Genomic DNA, 22,260 nt, shown 5'->3' with positions numbered 1-22,260 from the left:
TGGCTTATCAGCAGGTGCATTTCCTAATATTTCTATCTAAAAATGGTATAGTCTGTTTTCATACCATTTATAATGAATACAGTCTATTATAAAAATCATGATGGATTATCCTCACTGAATACAAAGTGAATTTCCCTGAGCTTATTCACATTGATTAGATCTGGTGTTAGCAAAAGACCCGAATCTCACATTGGAGAGTTTTCACTGTGGCCATTCTCTAATATTTAATTTCTATCTGCCCAGTCCCACGCAGGTTTAATTTCTGATTTAAGGGTTTTAGTTTCCATTTCCTCATTTGCACCAGCAATGATGGGCTAAACTGGTTTATTTTATCACTGGGACACCTCGTGTTAGCAGACACTGAGTTGTCACTGCCCAAGTGTGAACTCTGCCATGATTATTTCACTGCTACTCACAGCTGCTTTAAAAAGACATTGGCCAAGAACTGAGTTGTAGAATGGTTGACATCTACCAGCTTTTAGGCAGCCCTCATAAATCTTCCTACCCCTATGGCACTAAGCAAGTGTGCAATGACAACAGGGGTCCCATACCTAATAACTTCTTTGTAGCCATGCCGCTAATCATGTCCCATCAAAACAAGCTCCCTTTCTGTGCTGAAATACAGGCAGTGAAATTATTGCATGAATTAGAAGAAATAAGTACAATTTGGTCCAGAAGTTAATGAGAAGTCTTTTTTTCATGTCTAATCCTTTCACTGTGTATGAAAGAGGGTTTTCTTAACACAGGTTAACCTGGTGCAAATGGTTAGCCGTAAGTCAGCAAGACTGGACCGTGAAAAATATTTCTAATTTCAATATCAGGAAAATATTTCAAGGATTCAGAGCTAGGCTCTTGCAAAAGCAGAAAGCAAGTGACCATTTCTAGCCCTGGCTTTATCGTTCACACCGGGGAAATTGGAAAACAAACTCATAACCAGATCCTGACCTCACTCCCAAGGATTTACCTGGATGGCTCCAGTACTGTGGAGTTGACCTAATATGGCTCTGCGGAGGTGTTAATGCAGATTTACGCACTTCTTCACCACAACTATCAAAATTGAAATCTGCCCTATATTTAAGCAAATATGGATCCTCTCAGCAGCCAAAAGCTACATGACACTGAAAAATAAGGATACACAAATATGACCTTATTCTTATTTGATGATGTAAAAATCCATTCTTATAGTCTCTTCCACTGTAATATTTATTTTCTACCTTTCTTTATTGTTAACAGTTCTAAAATAATTGTACACAAAATTAACCATCAATAAAACAATGAAATGGTGTCAAAGGGTAGTAACCATTGGTTTTAGCTAGCAACTCACTCATACATAAACATGGGTATGAGATTGACAATTTGACACAGTAAACCTGTCCACATCAACACATCAGTAATTTAATACATATATTTGTGACTGTGAAAAGCAGTTTTTAATGACATAGCAAAAAGCCATTTGGCTGAAAGGAAGAGAGGAATCCAAACTCTCAGAAGAAGCAATTATATGAAAATTTGTACTGTAAATGCTTAATAAGCCATTTTTAGCTCACAGGGAATCCCATTGCACTACTCTGACTCATAAACACTCAGCAAACACAGGATATGATATAGAGCTTTATCTCACCAAGTGGCTTCCAGTATATGTCTGAAATTTTTTTCCCCTTCAATCATTATATGTGTTTTTAATAGTGAGCAGCCCACATTTTAAGGAAAAGAACACAAAAACTATGTTTTACTGCAATGAATTAGGAATTCCAAGCAATTTGGTTCATCAATCAGAACATTTGCATTTTCAAAAAAAAAAAAAAAGAAAAGAAAAAAAGAAAGAAAGACCCATATCTAGCTAAACAGTCTTTTCACCTGGGGCTCATTAGTGCTGCAATTATTTCTCTCTCCTGTTTCTAACTAATGCACTGCTGGGAGTCCAGGCCAGGTGCTCCTTTCAGGGCTGTCTGCTCCCAGCAACTCTATCTGCGAATACCATGTCTACCGACACCAGGCTAATGTAACCTTTGGCTCTGCCCCATTAAATTAGAGCCCCCTCCAACTCCACATTAGCAAATGGAATAATTAACAAGTAGCAAGTCATCAATCCTTAGTTACATTTTGTGGTGGTTTATGCTTTTTGTTTTCTTTTGTTTTGTTTTGTGGGAACTGGTCAACACAACAGGTTATGGATTTCTAAATGGCATGTTAGAAAAATTAATAATTATTCCTTCCCCTCCCATCCCCCCCATTGGTAGACTGGTTCTATCAAAAAACCCCAAGAAACCAGCACTGGCATTATTTGGAAATGAAAGGTCAACCAACTGCCATCCTTTGGGCCATGAGCAAGAGTCTGGAGTAGTACTATTTGACCAAAAGCACAAATAAATGTATGGTGTTTAAAGTAACTAACTAACTAACCAGGTAACAGAACTGTTATTGTAACCACTGTTGTACATCGAGGAATCTGATGCTACCCTGAATCTGAGAACTTTTCTTTATTAATTTGTTTATGCATATAATTTAAAATATACTCTACAGAATTAATAAAAATAATTCTACCATTTTTTAGTTCATTACCTTTTGACTTAGAGATAAACTTTCTATTGATTTCTGAATGTCAGTCAAATAAGAAATGAAAGGTATTGATTCTTCCTGCTTCTGCTTTCACTCACAGTAGAAATACTCTGAGGAACCACTGAAATTAGGAGATGCTTATTTCAGAAGGGATTCACACATCAATTACAGATTGGGAGCTCTGGTAGACATTATTTCTTGAAGTTTCTGCCAATGTATTCTGTCATAAAGCGATGCTGTTGTTAAAGCTGTGGTCTATATCCGCATTACAACTACAAGTTTAATTCCAGATGCTCCTTTGTGTTTCACTTCTCACCAGTGCTTCAGACTGCTTAGAGCTTTGAGAAAAAGAGCTCATGGTTAATTGAAATTTGTCACTGGGAGCTGCACAAATAGACACACACATAGTTGGATAGTCTACTAATGTATGAGCCATATCATCTACTTTAAGACCTAAAATGGGCAGGAAACTAGGTGAGGAGAGAGAACCATGGCAAACACTAACATAGGCTGATCTAATATCTTACCTTCTCATTGGCTCTGCTGCTTTCCATGTTCAACACGTTTAAAATCTCTGCCTACAGATTCCATGGAACAGTAGGATTCTTCAAACAAAATTCAGAGGGAAAAATGTTATTAGGAAAAGATTCACTTTTACCTATTATTTTCTGAACTAAAGTATGTTGTAGTCAATAATTTACATTTATAGTCTTGTAGTCATTTGGGATTAGATGAAAAGTTCAAAACAGAGCTTCCTTATTTAACAATTAAGAATCAGTATCATGGTTAAAACACAATCATCTTTCAGTTTGCACCCCTTTAGAAATGAGCTAACTTTTCTTCACTGTTGTCTTTTTATTCCCTAATATTATTTCAAATACATCAACTGAAAGTCCAATGAATGCTGATGAAATGTTTTGTAAGAGCAGTGGTAAAAGTTTTAACTGGAAGAACATAAAATAGTGTTATATTTGAGATTATGAATCAGTTTTCAGAAAGAAATAGACCTACTTTCACTGTTGTAGCAAACATCAAACTTATATCTGCTATTGTCAATAGAAAGTTCAAAGTTTTGTCTTGGTAACCATGCTTGGCAGCCTTCTACAGGACCATGTCTTCTGTATTAGATCTACCTGATAAAGAGAGATTGCAGAGATACACTAGTTATCATAATTGTTGGGATATGAAATCCAAAAGGTTGTCATGGGTCCCTAGAAAAGGAAGAAAAATTGCTTAAAGTATCTCTAGTTTTATGTGGGATTTTGGATGCCAGTAGAAGATTTATATAAATATAAATAATATATATAGATATATTGACATGATCCAACCCCAACAAACAAGCTGGTAGAGGCAACACAAGGAATACCGATAATAATTTATAAATGAAAAGTGATCACAGAATATTAGGTTTAATAGTAAAAATGACTATGAGATGCCTGTCTGAGTATAGATTTAAATCCAGCCCTGTACATAATTTGGGGCAGAAAATTTCCTTTCAGGGTATATATCAAAATCACCTGAGTGCCAAAATGCTTTCAGCTTGGGGCAGTTGAGATTCTAACTGGATTCCAGCTTTGCAGCCAGAGCTCCCCATTTGACTTCAGTTTTGATTTCCTTAGCTTTTGTAGATCTAAATTAAATCACATACTTCCCGTTCTTTCATGAAAGCAAATGTATTAATGTGTTTCTTTACCTGCTAATCTGACTAAGAATACGTAAATGCACAAGAAACACTTCTGAAAGGGTTGCTCTAGATTTGATTGTTAATTTCATCATGGTCTTGCTCATTTTGACTTCACTTTGCGTGTTAGGCCTCAGTCATAACATACACCACTTGTTATGCAAAGATCCTGCAAGTGATTTATGGAACTCAGCATGTATTTTATTTAAGGGCCAAATAGCAGCAGGGACAGATTTCATGCCTGTATGTGACCCTCTTTTCACTCTCCTACTTGCTGCCTCACAATAAATGACACATGTGCAACTCCAAATATTTCTGTGCTTTTACAAAGTATTTGTAGCATTTATGTGCAGGCAAATGAGACCCCTGGGTACCTTTTAGAATTGACATTTTTAAATTGTCAAAATTTCATCTCAGGTGACTATCATAAAAACTGCAACAAAATTTATATTGAAAATTGTCTTAACAAAACGTGCTCGAATGAGCAAACTAAAAAGCTGCTGAGAAAAACTGATGGTGTTTGATGCATTAAAAATCACAACTACAAACTGTCAGCATTTTTAACCAGACATTTTCCTGTGCAGCAGAGCTGAAAACGGACATTAACATTCAGAAGCATACCAAAAGCTAGTAGACTTGAACTCCTGCCACACTGAGGTAATTAAAATTTAATATGTAAGAAAAGTACTGAGAAGGACTGAAATTACATGGCTGTGCGTGGCCAGAGACTTTATCCTGTGCTGAGCAGAACTAGCACCAGTCTCTTTCAATCAGTGGAACTAATTGACTAAGTAAAGTGATCCCCAAGATGGATAGCAGTACCTGCAGACAACAAAAAATCAGGGAGATTAGAGGTCCCTGGAATCTGTGGAAAGATGCTGACGAGCTGTTACATCTTTTTCAGTTGGTTAGAACATGGTGCTAATAACCAAGGTTGTGGGTTCGATTCCCATACAGGCCTTTCACTCAAGAGCTGGACTCAATGATCCTTGTGGATCCCTTCTGACTCAGAATATTCTGTGATTCTGTGTGATTCTGTGATCTTTCCAGAGAAGTTCTGAAGGACAGGTGAACTTGGTTGCCTCTTGATATGGAGAGGCAACATGCAGCAGCCTCCCTGCTGGCGGTACTGTTGAAACTGGTCATAACTGCTCCTGAATACAGAATACACCTAGTAAGGCAGGAAAGGCCCCTTTGCTGCCTATATGGTGCTGCTCAGGAATAGGAGGCTGGGCTATATCTATTGAGTCTGCCCAACTTGGGGTCCGTCCCACCTGCTCCTGCTCTGGCATCATGAAGACAGCACCAAGTAGAGAAGAGAGTGTGCAGTACTCCCTGTAAAGGCCAGACACTGTCCACTGTACAGACAGATAAGATTTGTAGTGGTAGCTGGTTGCAAGCATGCTCATGCAACCCTTAGTGACGGCTGTGGATGACCCAGTATGATCCCAAAAGATTCCTCAACATCAGCAGGAGCAAGACAAAATTAGGCTAGTGAATTAGTCACACCAGGCATGAGAAACACCAATCTTGATTATCCAGTTACACTACTAGAAAATAGAAATAAGTCTATACAGCAGTCTGGGTAAATGAAGAAGCTGTCCCAAGATAACAGAAGGAGAAGATAATGTGAAAAATGGAGTAACCCTGAAATGTGTCAACCACCCCCATGCTTACACTGTATTAACTGAAACAATAGCTGACATTTACCATAAAGCATCACTCAGGGGCAGAGGAAATGACACTGTGTTCTTGTCAGCAGTTCATCGCTGAGTTGCATGTGTTCTTGTGTAGCTCTGCAAAACCTGTACCTGTTTTAGTCACTCACCAAGCACAGGCGTGGCTTGTAGCAGGGAAAGAATGCTGTAAGAAAGGGAATACCAACCAGAATAGAAATTAAGCTGGGCTTGACAGCTGCAAGGAAAGTGCAACACCAGCAAGATTAATAAGGTGCTTTCTGGAAGAAGACTTTTTGAGTATTTTCCAGGAATCCATGACACTTAAAGGAGTGAACAAATAATATGAGAGAAAGTAAAAGAGCAACATTCTTAATTCTTTAGTGCTTTCAATGTGTTGTGTATTCTCTCTGGTCTTTGATGGTAGAAACTGGAGGGCAGCCCACTTGAAGAGTGCTATTGGGAATTCATATAAAAGAGAAATCCCTCACATGCTATAGATAAAACTAAAATAAGTGTTATAGGATATGAATTGTTGTGCAAATCATTCTGTTCATCTTTGCTAAATTCATCCTGCAGCTATAAACTGAATCACATCCTGTAAGGGGGGAAAGCAGCAGAGTAGGGTAATGGCTTTCTGCTGGAATAAATTTGTGCAGCAATTTCTGTGAAGTGGGACAAAGACTGTAGGACAACGGAGATTCCTCTCTTTAAAAGCACATGTGCAGGCAGGGAAAATATCATTTAAATGAAGTTTTGGATGTAAATTCAGTGTGGGTAAACTAGCTTTCAGAAATCTTATTTGCTTGTGTAGGATTGTAGAACCATTTAGACTGGAAAAAATCCTTTAAGTTCATTGAATCTATGCACATATAAGAAATATTTTGAGTTATTAATAAAATTGCTGTTTTCCCATAAACTGCTTATCTTGTACATCTCTTTTTTCCTCTTCATTCCCAGAAGTATGTCTAGAAATAAGCTGTAGGACTTGAAGTGCTGATTCATTGATGCTATTGGGTCATAATTTTCATAGGATGGATACAAGGTTCCTAAAACCATTGCTCATGGTGGTAAATAGGACCCCACTTGAAGTAAATTGCTGTTCAGCATGGGTAAGCAAGCACACTGTGGTTGGGGCCAGCAAGAGCATGGCATGGTGGTAGAAAGTAAAGTTGGGAAGACTGCTATCCGTCTCCAAGTGGCAGGGAGAGTCTGAGACTCACACAGTTGCAGTAGTTGACAGGTAGCATCACAAATGTATATCCCACAAGGTCAGTTTCTTACTGCTGCAAGGGTAGATGTTTCTGGGGGCTCATTCCTTCCAGTCATTATCTCCCTGGCTGGCATGCAAATGCAGAAGCCCCCTGTCTGGATGGCAATATTTCCAGGAATGCTGCTAGAGGACACTAGCTCATTAGACCTAAGGATTCACAGATACTTCGTTTTCAAGCTGTCTCCACATTGTAATGCTGAGAAGCAGTCTGCAGATTTTGTATAAATTCCAATTTATCTCTGTCAACAATCACGTATATTCATATTTAACACAGAGTTCCTGCTATTGATGTATTAGGCAAAGGGAAAGCAGGCTTACCTCAGATGGCAGAAGTCAACATTTCTCAATGCAATCATTATTTGTCTTTACATACCAAATCCATCAAGTTTGCAAAACTGCTGTTATATTTTATAGAGTCTCAGAATATAAATCTCTTAAAAATACGGGTTTTCAAAAGATCTGGAGAGAGCTTGGACCAAAGGTCTCAGCTCAGTTAGTTTCTATGATTTTTTTTTCTTCTAAATGGTTTAGTTATTTTTGAGCTTCACAAACAATTTTAAGATCTGTTTAAATTGGACTGAGCATGAACCGATCTTGAGAAGTTATAGCTGCATCACTTTAAAAATTTACATTGGTGTGGGAAATAGACCTGGACAATCAAATAAAAATTCCTCCATGACACAGGAAGTTTAGAAGTTTACTTACTTTTTATCGGGATCTGGTAAAAATTTAATTTGCATCATAATTAGGGTTACTGTAATATTTCACAGAATCTAAAATACTAAAATAACATAAATATGAGACAAAACCAAATTGCTGAAGAGATATTTTTAAATTATTTGTCAGTCCTTTGATCTTTTAGATTTGTAAGCTAACATAAATAAGCACTGCTCCTCTCTTTGCTTTTTTTATGCGTATAGATTTATCTTTCAGTGAAGTAAGGTAAATGTTTCTCGGTTTAGCTCAGTAGTGATTTTTCTGTTAAAAAGATTCAATTTGTCCTTACCAATTATTAGCAACATCTTGAAAAGGGGTTCTGCTAATTAATCAAAGACTTCTTGTGAGCTCAGACAAGCCAGCCCCAACTGACCTTGAAAGTATATGAAGGCTCAGAAGTAAAGACAAGAATTTCTTGGCCAGAGAAAACATCTTTATTCTTTTAATAGGCATGGAGGAAAAGACTGCTTAGTGCAAAGAACTCCATGCAGCTGAGCTCTTTTACAATTTTAGATGGAGCAAATGAGGCCATGAAAAACAATAATTTTCAAAAGTATACAGGCTTTCACTGAAGTCAGTGGTAAAATTTCCTTTTCTTTCTAAAAACAGAAATACCAGAGCTAGGCAACTCTGGAAGTCCCATATTAATTGTGCTGTTGCCACTACAAGTGTTTTTCATGCAAGGAAGAGACTCTCTGCAGCTTAGTATTGGCATCCTGCATGTCATTATAATGGGAAGAACATCATACTACTCCACTAACCTCATATTATTTCTTGCAAAAGAAGTAGACCATCTTTGCAGATATAAATTCACCCCTGTTTTCTGGAGGAGCATATCAGCAAAGCCCTGCTTAAACTTAGGGGAAAAGCTGAGCTAGGCAGAGCACTGGGGTGGAGCTTGAGCACTTTCTGTTCTCAAATTCTCCATTAGAGTCCATGAATATCAGCCTCTAAGCAAGCATATTCACAAGATAGTCAGAAATGCTGACTAAAGACAACATCCAAGATTAAAAAAAGTATGCTGTTAACTGTTGGTTTTACTTGAGGTAAACTATAGAAAGAAGTCAAGTGTCTCCAGACATTCAGATTTAGATAAAATCATCTCAAAACATAATAAAGTCACTTAGGTAATTATTATCATATTGTCATCAAAATTTCAAAGTAAGAAGGAGCAGCATACAGTAGAGTTTAAATTTATTTCCTTTGTGCTCTGTTACTGGCCTTGTCCAAGGACATTTATACAGCTGTCCTGGTGCAGTAATCCATTCTTGATAAATTCTCAGGTTAGTTCAGAGAATGCCCAGCAGTTCATCTCATTTAGTCCTTTTAAGAGATGTTTTATAGCCGCTCAGGAGGGTCCTCTTGCACCCAAATGCCTTTAATGAGCCAGGTTAACTCTTTATGCCAAGCTTACAGCTTCCATGACCTTTGGCAGGTCAGTGGGAAGCAGTCTCTTACTATTCAAGACAAACAGCAAACCTGCCTCATACCATGCATTTTATTTGAATTGGAGTTCAGACCTCCCACTAGCCAGAACTGAGCAAAGCAATGATTCAGAAAATTTGGACACTGTGTGAGAAGGAGAAAGGTCTGATGAGATTCACTCTGTCCTGCTGATCGAGGTGGCTCAGCATCCTGAAGAGCTGTTATAGAATCATAGAATGGTTTGGGTTGGAAGGGACCATCTAAGCACATCTTCCGGTAGACCAGGTTGCTCAAAGTCCCATCCAACTTGGCCTTGAACACTCCCAGAGAGGGTTATGCTTTTGGGCTTGGTTTTATCTCAGACCATGTAAACATAAGGTTGTAAATGACAGTCCAAGCTTCACACTGCACAAGTCCTTATCCTCATAGTGTGATAAAAGAGTGAGGGCATCCCATTCAGGCTCTTGGCAAGACTCAACATTCCCTTTCCGACACGCTGGATCAGACAGTGCCTGCCTGTGGAACAAATGGGCAAGATCAGGAAAGAAACTATATCTACCTGGCCCAGATTTCACACACTTAGGGTGACTCCTAGTATGGGAATGTCTATCCCCTTCTAATCTTCTGTCAGTATTTTCTCAGAGACAGCACAGTTATTACTCAGAATTACCTATGGCTAAGACTGAACTTTTAATTTGCAAACCACTGCACGTCATTCCAGTGCAAAAACCATTTTTGAAAAATGGCATTCACTTTAAAATAACATTTTATTGTTCTTAAAAAAAAGGAGCCACTTTCTTTGAAACTTGAAAAAGTTACATTTTCCAACCAAGACAATACAATAAATATCTAATTTTTGTAGGTTTTTTTTCTTTGTCTTTTTGAAGGAAGTCACTGGAGACTCCAGACATATTGAATGAAGTGTTCTGTAGGTCCACGTAGGTCCCTGCTCCTTGTATTTTTTCCACTTTCACAATATAAACATCTAAAAACAACAAATGACTTTGCAATGGATGAGTAGAATAGATTTCTGAACATTATGTTTGCCTTTTTTTTTTTAAGCCTCCTTTTTATATAGAAATTGTCTGACTAGGCTTGAAAGTACTGCCTGTTTAAAAGTTATTTACTGTTACGCAAACAAGCATGTTAGTTTCCTCAGACTTAATTTAGAATATTTATCCCCAGAGAATCTAGGACCCTAAATCTAAGGATAAACTGAGGCTGTTTGTTTCCCTGAGGAATCTGCTCCACAGATCCGACAGCAACTGTGCACTAAAATGGCAGCAGTGTCACAAGTTCATTTGTATGCCAGACTTTGTCTGGAACTGCAACACAGCACCAAGCTGTTGCACAAAGCCCAGCGTATTGTTATAGTCAGGGTAAGGCAGTACTATGCTCAGGACAAAAATGTAGGAAAAAAAATATTTCTAATTTAGTCATGACACAAACACTCATTAAATAATTTATTTGCATAACTCAATGTTTTAAACCAAGCTCTTCAGTTTCAATGCTTCTTCTCAAAAAGTCCTTCTGAGATTATACAGGCAGTGGCATTAATGTGCCATTGCCAACTCCACAACAATTTAAAATCTTTTGCCACAATTTTTAGCTCTCTTTTGTTTTTCACTTCTGATGTGGATTAAAGCCTGCAGTCACAACTCTGATAGTTTGAAGACATTTGATCCTACAGTATTTATCCATTATTTGCTTTGTTTACCCAAGGGAAAATTAAGTGCCATGCCTATGAACAGTGAGATCCACAATACACTGTGATCTTTGACAGATGTTAGTATTTGCAGAAAAAAAAAGAAAAGGAAAGCTGCATCACTAACTTGGGAAGCCAGTTTTGAAAACTGCCTGCCTTTGCAGGTGCACCTCTAATTATTTGTCATGAAAACTATACAAAGACAATTATACATCTCATGAAATGATGATTCAATATTATTTTAGTTAACAAACTATCTTTTTCAATATGGAAAACTCATCTTTTGAAACACAGGAAGTTTCACCTGAACACGAGGAAGAACTTTAAGGGTGACTGAGCACTAGAACAGGTAGCCCAGAGAGGTTGTGGGCCTCTCCTTCTCTGGAGATATTCAAAAGGCATCTGGTCACAATGCTGAGCAATGTGCTGTAGGGAACCTTGCTTAAGCAGGAGGGTTGGACTAGATGACTTGCAGTGTTCTCATCCAACCTTACCCATTCTGTGATTTTGTCTTTCATTGTCGTCATTCTAATCCTCCTTGAGTAACTTGAGGCACATCTGGGGATATGCAGTTTGCTTGCTTTACAGAATGTACTTTTTTGAAAAGAACCACAGAGGATTCCTTGCCTCAGATTTAGAAAATGCGGGTTTCTTTAGCTAGGAGTAGGACATAAGTACACTGACACTCAGGTTTTCTATAGCAGTGTGCATGCTTGTCATAAAGATTGCTAGGAAGTAAGAATGCCCTATTTTATCAGTAGTAGGTCTTAAAAATATACTCAATAAATTTCTGATATACCTTTAATCCTTATTATGTACCATAACATATATATTAATGTTGTAAGTAATATTTCCTTCTTGCAATACTTTGTAGGCAGTAGGGAAGAGTTTTACATCATTGTTGTTTTATCTAAATATAAAACTGAAGAGATACTAGACGGAAACCTGAAGCCCCTTGGTACCACACCTAATACACCCCTCTGTCAGAGGAATAAACTAAAAGCCTCATTTTGCTAACTCCTGGTAGACAGTGGGTTCCTATTGAATGTCTGAGCTCCTCAACACTCTGCAGGTTAAAGCCCAGGAGAATCTAAATCCTAGGGGAGTTTGGCAGTGTCTGTGGCAACCTCTTTTAAGTTGATTCATGGAATAATACAAAACATCAACCCCACAAAGCTGTTCTTGTATACTTGGTTAGGTGGCAACATGATATATTAATGCCCTGAATCATTATGGCAGAGGAGCAGAATAAGCATAAAGGATGCATTAAAATATAAAGCCTTGACCTACTCATATTTAACATAGGAGAGCTGTTCTCTGGTATTAAGTTATGTGATCAAAATCCTATTAAAGAGATTGAGGTGATTTACACAGCATTGAGCAAAAGATCCCTAGAAGTGTTATTATGGAATATTTGTTTCCAAAAAAGCAGGGAAGGGTAGAGGACTAAAACTCTCACTCTTACTTACACTGAATATGATAAGTGCTATGTGAATAGTCCTTGTGAATTTGAGACAGAAATTGAGCAAATGTTAATGTTAATGGAAGGAGAGATCTTTTTGAGGTTTTTTTGCTGAAATTTTAAAATTATATAGCTACTTATAGGAAAGCCTATGAGTAACTACAGACTAAGAAACTGTGAGAAAATGAGATCAGAGCCGGACAAGTAGCTTTCATCAAAAACATACCAGGAATGGGAAGCCCATCTTTTAAGAATGATGTATAAGACTTGAGTCAAGGACAGAAAAAAAACCTTTCATTTTTTAAGGGGAAAATATAATCTGAGTATTAAAAGTGCAGATCTGTAGCTGAAATAAATTGATATATCCTCCCTGGAATCATTAGAATTATGCTAGCTGAAAGCCAACAACTTGGTATAGGCAAAACCACATGTAACAAGAAAACTAGGAGGGCAAAAAGCCTGGTTGTTTGTATGCACACTTAAAATTCTCAGGATTGGCCCACTAGTAGGAATCAGCAGCTACTTTAAAGAAAAGACAGCTTTGCTCCCAAATACACAACTCAGGGTAGGCTTAGTCAGCAGACACTTGAAGGCATTTCTTCTCTACAAAGTATTGTAATTGCTTTCACATATGGCAAATACAATTATGTATCTCCCCGGTAGGGTGGATTATAAATGAACAATGACTTGTATTTCAAAAGATAGCAGGTGCGTTTCTGTAAGGAATGTTACAGGAATTTGTGGGTAAAGCCAGGAAAAAAAACAACCAACAAAACAGTCAGGTAAAGGGGAAAATGTAAGTTCCTGATCCTGAGAAAAGAAAGAGCTGGTCTTAAATTAGCTGCTCAGCTTGCTATACCCAGCCCTATTCAAATATGCAAGAAGGATTGATTTAAGAGAGTATGCAAAACTTCCCTCCCTCAGTAAGGGTACAGTTACTACTGAAACATGTGTGCCTTGTTTTAAACAATCTCCATGAAAGAAGGGCACAAAATGCTCATTTAGGCTAAAATTATTTCACAGATTATGGAATTTACTGTGTCTTATTTATAAAAGTGGCTACCATCACAGATGTGAACTGTACAAACGGACAGAACTGATTGATTACTCCATAGATAAACTCATTTCACACATAATCAAGAAAAATTAACATTTGAAATATGGGAATAAGTACAGAATCAATTCCGTTTCCAGCATAATAATAAAGTTGTTCTAGATGCATAAGAAATGCAATTAAAAAGGTGCCCCAAGTAAAAAGAGAGAGTTTGTTATAAACACATTTTTTTCTCCATAGTTTTTTGTTTTCCTTCTTCTATTAGATAGATCATCCTACATTAGTAATATACTATTGCTGCTCCACTAAATATCAGCAAATTAAGTTCAGGACAGTAACACAGTAAAAGAATAGTATACTAGTCTCTGTCTTCACAATAGCATGCAAAGAATAATATAGTTGTCTATGACATTAAATGCCAGCAACAAGAGCCAGTTGGGCTTGCATACACTAATGTCTGGTTTGGAGCACAATCTAAGATTTAATCTATGTTAAAAATAAGGTATGTTTCTTTTTAAATATTTTACCCAATTTAAAATCACATTTTACATTTAAAATCCTGACTCCGCTGAAGTCAAGGGAGTTTAGCCTTCAACTTCTGTGAATTAAGATTTTCCACAGCAGCCTTCAACTTCTGTGAATTAAGATTTTCCACAGCAGCCTCCATATAAGCCTTTACTGACTTATAATAGCCAATTATGTGGCAGTACTGCTGAGATGTGCCAGCAGAAGTCAGAACCAATGTGTGCTCTACCTGTTATGAGAGACCATCCCAGTCTTGGAGATCTGTCATTTCCATCTATTATCATCTACCTGGGCAAAGGAGACTGAGGTCAGTCTAGTAACAGAGGCAGCAGAAGGCTTCGTACCCTCCATTCCATTTTGATGTCATGGCTATTGTGTTATTTTGCAGCTACTTTGAGTGAGTTTGTCCACAAAACATACTCTTTAAGCTATTCCCAGAAGTAGCTATTGTCTGACAAAAAGGTAATCAATATTGGTGAGCTTCAGAATTTTTCTTGCGCATTTTATTTTCTCTGTGATGTGCTAGGGGACTAGTTTCATCTGCAGTTGTGCGGTGGAAAGAGAAAACAGAACAAAATTAAACTCCCCAAATTTAATATCTCCCAAAGGCTCTGACTGGCTGTGCTGCTAGTTAAATTCACCTGACTTGCTTTGCCTCCTAGACAACATTCATATTTTTTGTTGTTTGAAAATTTTATGAGCAGTGAAAGTAACTTCCTTTCCTTATAATTGATATTTATAAAATGACTGTTTGCCTGGTCTCCCAGGTACTAGAACCCTCTTGAATCCTCACATGCAAACTCCACAGTGAGTGGGTCTGATCACACATCTGAAGGGTTGGACTTTCACCACCAAACTGAGGAGAACAGGGAAGATCTATTGCTATGCTTCGTCCCAAGTTCCATCTAGTCTCTTTAATGACAACATCAGGCCCTCCACCAGAAAATAAATTCAACTGTTCTTTTATGTGAGATTTATTGAATTGAAAACCCACAGAACAAAACACTTTCCCTAAACCAACATCAGAAGTGCTTTTTGCCCTGGCTCAGTTCTGTTTGTCTTTTCCCCTCACCCTTCTCCGAGAGGTACAGTATCTTCAAATATATTATGGGATAATCATCACTCAACAACCAGCCTTAGTCACCTAGTAATCCCCTCTTCTGAACTGTGATCAATCATGTCACCACTTCAGCTGTTTAGCCAGATTGAGATGTGGGTCTCAGGGAGGTGGGCTGCTGCACCTTACACCTTGCTCTGGCTGCAGCCCATGAGCTGCATTGCCCTGGGTCCCAGCAGGCTCCATAAAATCTTTTTTTCCAAGATTGCATTCTCCCTGCCACCAGACATTACCTGCATGATCCCGTTTGGATGAGCCTCAGAATAGCTTTGAAAATGTAGCCTCACCTTGTCCTGCAAAGGCAAAAATGGGCCAAGATAAGAAAAAAAATCTCACAAGTAGGATATATTTCTGCTAGTTTATCAAACACAAGCAGAGGAACCCAGCAGGTCCTGGACAGTGATAAGATCAGTGTGGAATCATACTGGTGGTTTACAGTACTGGGATTTCTTTGAAGCATAGCCTAGCCCTGTGAATGCTAAGTTAGGGCAGATGAGTAGACTCCTAAGCTCTACTTAGCTATCATGTTGAAGAGACCATTAATGTTCCTAGCAAGATCACAGTTTTTGACACACCAGGTTAAAACTCAACTAAAAAAGACATCCATTATTAAAAATATAATGTGAAAAAAGTGACCTGGTACAAGTGTGCCTGAAGGATAAATAGCTTGTGAGAATAAGTAAAAATACCATAAAACCTTGGTTCATGCACAAGGAGGACACTCACGGAGAAGGAGGAGGCTGCTCAGTATTCTTATGCGTAGGACAATCCCAGGGACAAAATATTGACAAGATCACAACTAACACTCAGTCATGCAACCCCATGGGCCATTGCCATACTTTTTTTTCTGTGTGGTAGAGATATTTGTCTCAAAGTGGTTTGGAGGATCACCTGAGAGTTATACAGTTTATCTGATGCTAAATCCAGAGTAAAATTAGGTCTCACTCATTGCCTCTCTGGTTGTGAAAGTTAAAACCTTCTCTTTCAGGACAATGGAAGGAAGAATACCTTAATTATCCGTATATAATTAGTGCTGTAAGCGTGGGTCCAACCACTTCCTAATTATGACCAAGGTGGTGTTCTTTGAAGAAAGTGCTGGCAGAAATGTTCATGTGGGAGATTGTGCTGCACCATCCTCCCAAGCTTTTTTACTGCAGTGTTTGCATATTGTTTACTGGACTGTTGTGAATCCTCAACCACATTTTATGTTAGTCATGGGCAAAAAAAAAAGCCTCGACTAAAGTGATTCCTGTGTGTGGTCTGAAGCTGGTTATCACAAAGTCAATCAGTCACACCTTCATACATCTCCTCTGCAAGTCTCTGGGGTATGGAGAGAGTTATTTTTATACAAAACAACTGTATTTCCCTGTATGTCTAATAAACAGAAACCGTGTCTCATATTTTCATTACAGGCATGGGCAAACCACAGTTCCCTGCAGCCCTGTGCAAATCATAGATTGTCTGATGGAAACTTTCTAATTTACTGGCTTTGTGAAACCAAGATGTATATACCTACGAGTTTTTACATACCTTATTTTCTCCATTTTTCAACTAAGACCTTTGCTCAAACATTAAAATCGTTGTCAACTGTATTGTGAGTAATGCCTGTGAAGTTTGGCTCTTCTGCAGGGGAAAGTGTTTTTGGGGTGAGGGACTGTGAGAACAATCTGAGTGAAATACTGCACATAAAAGGTTCAAAAAATCCCAGAAAATATTTTCAAGGAAACTTGCAGATATTCTCAAGGGTCTCTTACAAATGACTAAGGAGGTGCTGCCTTCACTGAGTTTGTAAAGCACTTTCAACTTCAATCTCTGTCTCCAACAAGGTGAAAAGTCCTGTGATGTTTGCTACTACCCACATCTAATTTGAACCATTTAGCAAGGCCTCCAGTTCATTGTTTTAAAATCATACATCTTAAAACTGCACAGCTGTTCACCTCTGATTGCCAGCTAGATAACAGCTATTAAATGCAAGCCATAAGACAAATATTTCTGCAGATTTGCTAAGTTATAGCCATCCAAAAATATTCCCTCTGCTGCCCAATATGCAAACACCCTTTCTACTGTTAGGTTTTATGACTGCCAAGGATGGAAGTTGTAAAGAATGTGATACTATTGCGCTGTACCATAAACTGCTATTTCACTAGATTCCCCAATTTCTTTGGGGAAATCTAGCACAAAAATAAAGCAATTTACATGGAAAAAACACTAATTTATTAGAAATATCTTTCTTCTCAGATACAGTCAAGTACATTACCATAAATATGTTTTACAAATATGGTGCTCTGAGTAGAGACCACCCCTACGAATGGTTGTGGATAGAAACCTGGGGGTTGCCTGCACAATACAGCTTCTCCAATTCTAACAGTTTTGCATTAATATGGTGTGAAAAACCTATATATAGAATGCTTTTGTTAAAATCAGATTATACTAATTCTATATGAAGTCCTTTAATGAAAAATGTTTAATGGCTGAAATACTATAAGACTGCAGTTAGAGTGCAGGTGCAAAAATGATATTCTACACTCCCTGGAGAGCAAACTTGTACATACTGTGAAATATCAATTAAAGTTTATAGTTGCCTGTACCAGTTAAATGTCTTTTTCATGGGAAATTTTCGTCTTCTCTTATGAAGCACTCACTTGGGTTAAAATGTGTACTGAATTATGTGGGCATTTTGAGTTATTAAGGAATAGATTTGTTTTACAAGCAAGCTGTAAGCATTCTTTGCAGTTTTTATGAGGTCATCTACACGACTTTTAAATGGTGATCTTGGCCAGCCTCGATTCTCAGATCAGTTCATTAATTCACACAGCTGTCTTTAAAAACTACAAGAATAATACATACTGCAGTCTGGAAGAAAGAGGTGGATTTCAAGGCTGTATTTCAATCAAGGGGCCTGTTGACATCCTAAACTATGAGAGGACAGCCTAAGCTGTTTCATGAACAGCAGCAAGTTCGCATTTGAAATATAGCTTGCTTAATTGATTTCTTTTGGAATATATGGAGAAAGGATGCAAAATTCACTTTCAAGTGAGCACACCTCCCAGAAAGTGTCAGCTGGGACACAAGCAATATTCAGTGCTGGAAGAGGTTGTCCCAGTAAAATCTTACATTCTATGGTATATGCTATGGCAGTCAGCCTGCTCACATGTTGCTGAATCTGAATGGAGAACACCTGGATTTAATTTATGATTCTGACACACTTCCTGGGTGGTTTTGGACAGGTGTCTGACCTCCCTGTTCTTCTGTTCCACATCTTTTTATATTTTTGAATAGTACATCTTCCTTTTTAATTTCTTAGCTATCTTTTCTATCTTGTTATCTTAAAAAGTTTTTGTGCCAGGGTTTGTCTGCCAACAGATGTTTATACCATAGTTAATGCAAACTCTTGAGACCTCAAGATACTCTTCAAAAGAAAATAAATTCTGAAGAATACTGATACAGGAAAAACCTGTTAAGAGGATGTTTAAAAGGATGCAACCTGAGCTGAATAATTTGTATCAAAACTTTCTAAGACCATGTGCTCCCTATTTTTAATATGCCTCTCCACAGTCTGGTAGAGACCAAAAGTCAAAATCTAAGGTATAGTTGCAACTAAGCAGGTATGTGATGGAAAAGCGACAACCCTCATGGAGTTTCATTCAGAATGTGACGATTAAGAACATGAGGATCCACCACAAGAATTTCAGTCTCTACCTTGATTGCAAGTAAAAAGTGGTACAAACAGTTAGTACAGTACTAGAAGCTGTGATACATTTATATGTGGTTTTTGTTTTTTTTTTTTTTTTTTAAGATATTTGAATTAAGTCAAATAAAGTTGTTTAGAGGCATATTTGAGCTGAATTTCCTGCAGCTAATTCATGGATAATGTTTTAGGATTCACTAAATCCTGTTTTCTGAATGTGCTTGAAATGAAAACAGTCATCCCGCAGTGTTGGTGCCAGGCCTAAGCTCTTTCCTTTCTTTTACTTTAGGATTAAACCATATTGCGAGCTGTTAGCAACTGGAGCCATTTTGTAGCCTGCATGGGCAGGGTGGATGATTTGAGACTCTTCAATTTAGAAAACCTGCCATAACCTCTAGTTCTAGTTGCCAGTCTCTGCAGGCAGCTCAAGGCCAGCAAGTGCCCGCTGTCAAGTATGCTGAAATATCTCAGTTCACCTACAGTATTGAACTGTACAAAGAAAGTAAATCCCACCTAGACTCCCACATGACTTGAGTCTGGAACAGTCAAGAACAACATCTTATTGAGTCTCAATTATTTGATGGGGCACAAAAAAGTCCATCTTCTGTCCACAGAGCAAAAAATTCAGGGGAAAAATAGGGAAGCTAAGGTAGGGCAAAGAGAAGAAAGTATTCTGTAAAAGTATATTCATAATTCCTAAACCAACCAAATTATCTGATTTCTTTGGTAGGAACTGGAAAAACACTGGCAGTGACATATCTATCACCACTTTACCTGTAGAGGCACGGCCCACATGTTACTCACCTCCCATTTGCTCTCTTCCTGGCAGCAGAGATCAAAGCAGGAAGAGATGTCAAGCAGTATGTGCTCACTGTGATCTTCCTCCATAACATACCCAGGAGCAGTTTTTCCTGAAGAAGCGTGCCACAGCTATGAGTTGTGATTACTGACAATTGCTGTGATCATACTCAGCCTGACCCAGCACAAAACGTGCGGGCAGGAGACCAAGGCAGCCCAGCCTGCAGTGGGAATGGAACTTTCCCTGCCATGTGGTAAGAATCATCATGTGGGATGCAGTGAGCAACCTACTGGTGCATTGTGAAGGTGCAATAAGAGTCCCTGTCGGAGGTGCTGTGAACCAAACAGCATGTATGCAAAATAAATTGTCATAAGGGGCTACTGATCAAACTTACAGACTTGGAGGAAAGAAACAGAACAGGGACCTTCATTTAAAATACAATGCAGTTAAATGCCATTGAAGAAGGAACGTAAGGGATTCTGGACAAAGAGAAGCAGAGTTACTATCCTAAGCCTCCAGGGCATGACTTTATTAACTAGCCTGAAGAGAAATAGTGTAAGAAGACAGCTGAGTCTCCATTAACACATCCTGTAAGGCAGTTGCTGTGTACATTAAATCTATAAATGTACATAAATGACAGTGGAAATCACTGAAGATCAGATATAGCTCGCTTTTTAACTTAGAGCAAGGAGGAACAGCATAAACCATCAATACTGACTAAAGAAAGGTTTGAAAGAAATGCAAGATACGTGCTCTGAAAAGTACAGAAACTGCTCTACCCTCATTTTTGTCAGAGCTCAAGGGTTGGAAAGAGCAGAGCTTTAGGCTCCTGCTAGCTACACCACCACAGGACCTCAGGAAAGATGATGTTTTCCTGCAGTGGACATTCTTCCCTCCTGCTGCCTGTCCGATACATACTGAAATCCAGAACTGCATAATTTGAATACCTGCTACTTATTGAGAATATATTATTTGTTAGAATGCCTCCTTCCCTGAAGAATCATGCTAAGTGCTGTCACTTGGGTTTTGGCCTGGTTTTGCCCTTTTGTCCTTTTTATGAGTTAATTTTTTGTTTTCTGAGTCTCTCCTGTAAAATAATACTTCTCAGTACTGTTAGCAATGTGCAATACAGGGCAGCCAGAGTCCTACACTTTGATTCAAGCATTACCTCAAACATCTCATTCACCAGTGAAAAACACTGAGCATTCTCATAGTTCTCATAGCCAGATAGGAGACGAGGCAAGTCTTCAGTGCATATCACATCAAGTAGGAAACAGAGAAGTTGGGGGTGTTCCATTCCTGGAAGTGGCCAAGGCCAGGCTGAATGAGGCTTTGAGCAACCTGAATCACAGAATCACAGAATATGTTCAGTTGGAAGGGCCCCAAAGGATCATTGAGTCCAACTCTTAGCCCTATACAGGACCATTCGCAAGAGTACAGAATCTGATCTAGTGGAAGGTGCCCCTGCCCATGGCAGCAGAGTTGGAACTAGGTGATTGTTAAGGTCCCTTCCAACTCAAACCATTCTGTGATTCTATGAACACAAAGAAAAATTTGCAGAGGCCTCTCAAGTACTTATTTACAGTCTATATATCTACTTTCCAATACTGACCTTTTAAATTGTATCTTTCATCTTCAAGTCTGCACAGGAGCTCATGACAAATATATATGTGTCTAGATTGCCCTTAAAATATCTTCAGAAGTGTCTGGAAAGAGCTATAAGCTCCAGCCATGCCTCTGGAAACCTCATTATGGTCCCTGACTTATTCAGGGCAAGCTGGCAGGACCTTCATCATCACAGAGAAGGTGAAGAAAGTTGGACAGTACATGGACGATGACATTCCACACATTGTGAAACCTGTGCCATGTGAGGATAAATGGTTTCCCTTCCAGGACAAATCTCTTTTTCATTTTAAACCAGAATGGCTGCCACTGAATACGTTGCAAATAAAAATAAAAAGCTAAACCCTGGGTACAGGGCTTTCTTAGTCCTTGACAGTGTTGGCATTTTGTGGAAAAGTAATCAAACAGGTCTTAAAATACTTTGTGCTGTAGCAGGCCATTTGTAACTGTGAAACAGGGAAGGCTGTGACAGCACACGGGCATCCCCAGACGCCCTTAGAAAAGACTAACCCTTGCTTCTTGTACTTCTCTATATTTTCTGCCAGGAAAGCACCTGACACATGAAAAGACAACAAAGATGCAATATCATTCACTCTTTGAATCTTTACCTCCACAGCTACTTCATGCTCCAGGCCCCAGGTAACACTGCCTACAGTTGATGGTACTGTTACTTTCTCTTTGTTGTCTTTGCTATGTTTGGCAGGTAAAGGCCATTAAAAGGAAAGAATTGCAGGGCTGCTAAGTATGGCTTAGCTTGACTGTTAGCTTAGCTTAACCGTTCACATTTAATGATTCCTTTATTATGTAACTCTGACATATAACGTTCAGTCATCTGGCCTGATAGCTGGCTTCTTGGACAGAAAATATACCTTTCCCAAGTCACTTCCTCCCATGGATTATGATAGTTTTGAATGTTTTGAGTGAATTTGCAGTGAAGTTTGCTTTCCTTTTAGTTA

At 38.4% G+C, this 22,260-nt stretch overlaps 1 long non-coding RNA gene across 3 annotated transcripts in view; it reads right to left on the bottom strand.

Moving 5' to 3' along the window:
• LOC135416786 (uncharacterized) overlaps positions 1–22,057 on the bottom strand; it is a 47,187-nt gene extending 25,130 nt beyond the window's left edge. For all 3 annotated transcript variants that reach the window (XR_010431771.1, XR_010431793.1, XR_010431784.1), the window contains exons 1-2: positions 21,913–22,057; positions 3,087–3,164 (exon numbers count right to left, since the gene is read on the bottom strand). This is a non-coding gene — a long non-coding RNA (uncharacterized LOC135416786). The remainder of the gene's footprint in view (positions 1–3,086; positions 3,165–21,912) is intronic.
• Positions 22,058–22,260: the final 203 nt, after the last annotated feature.

The sequence above is a fragment of the Pseudopipra pipra genome, chromosome 1, assembly GCF_036250125.1.
Source record: "Pseudopipra pipra isolate bDixPip1 chromosome 1, bDixPip1.hap1, whole genome shotgun sequence".
Taxonomy (NCBI): Eukaryota; Metazoa; Chordata; class Aves; order Passeriformes; family Pipridae; genus Pseudopipra; species Pseudopipra pipra.
This window is presented reverse-complemented; position numbering and strand designations above follow the sequence as displayed.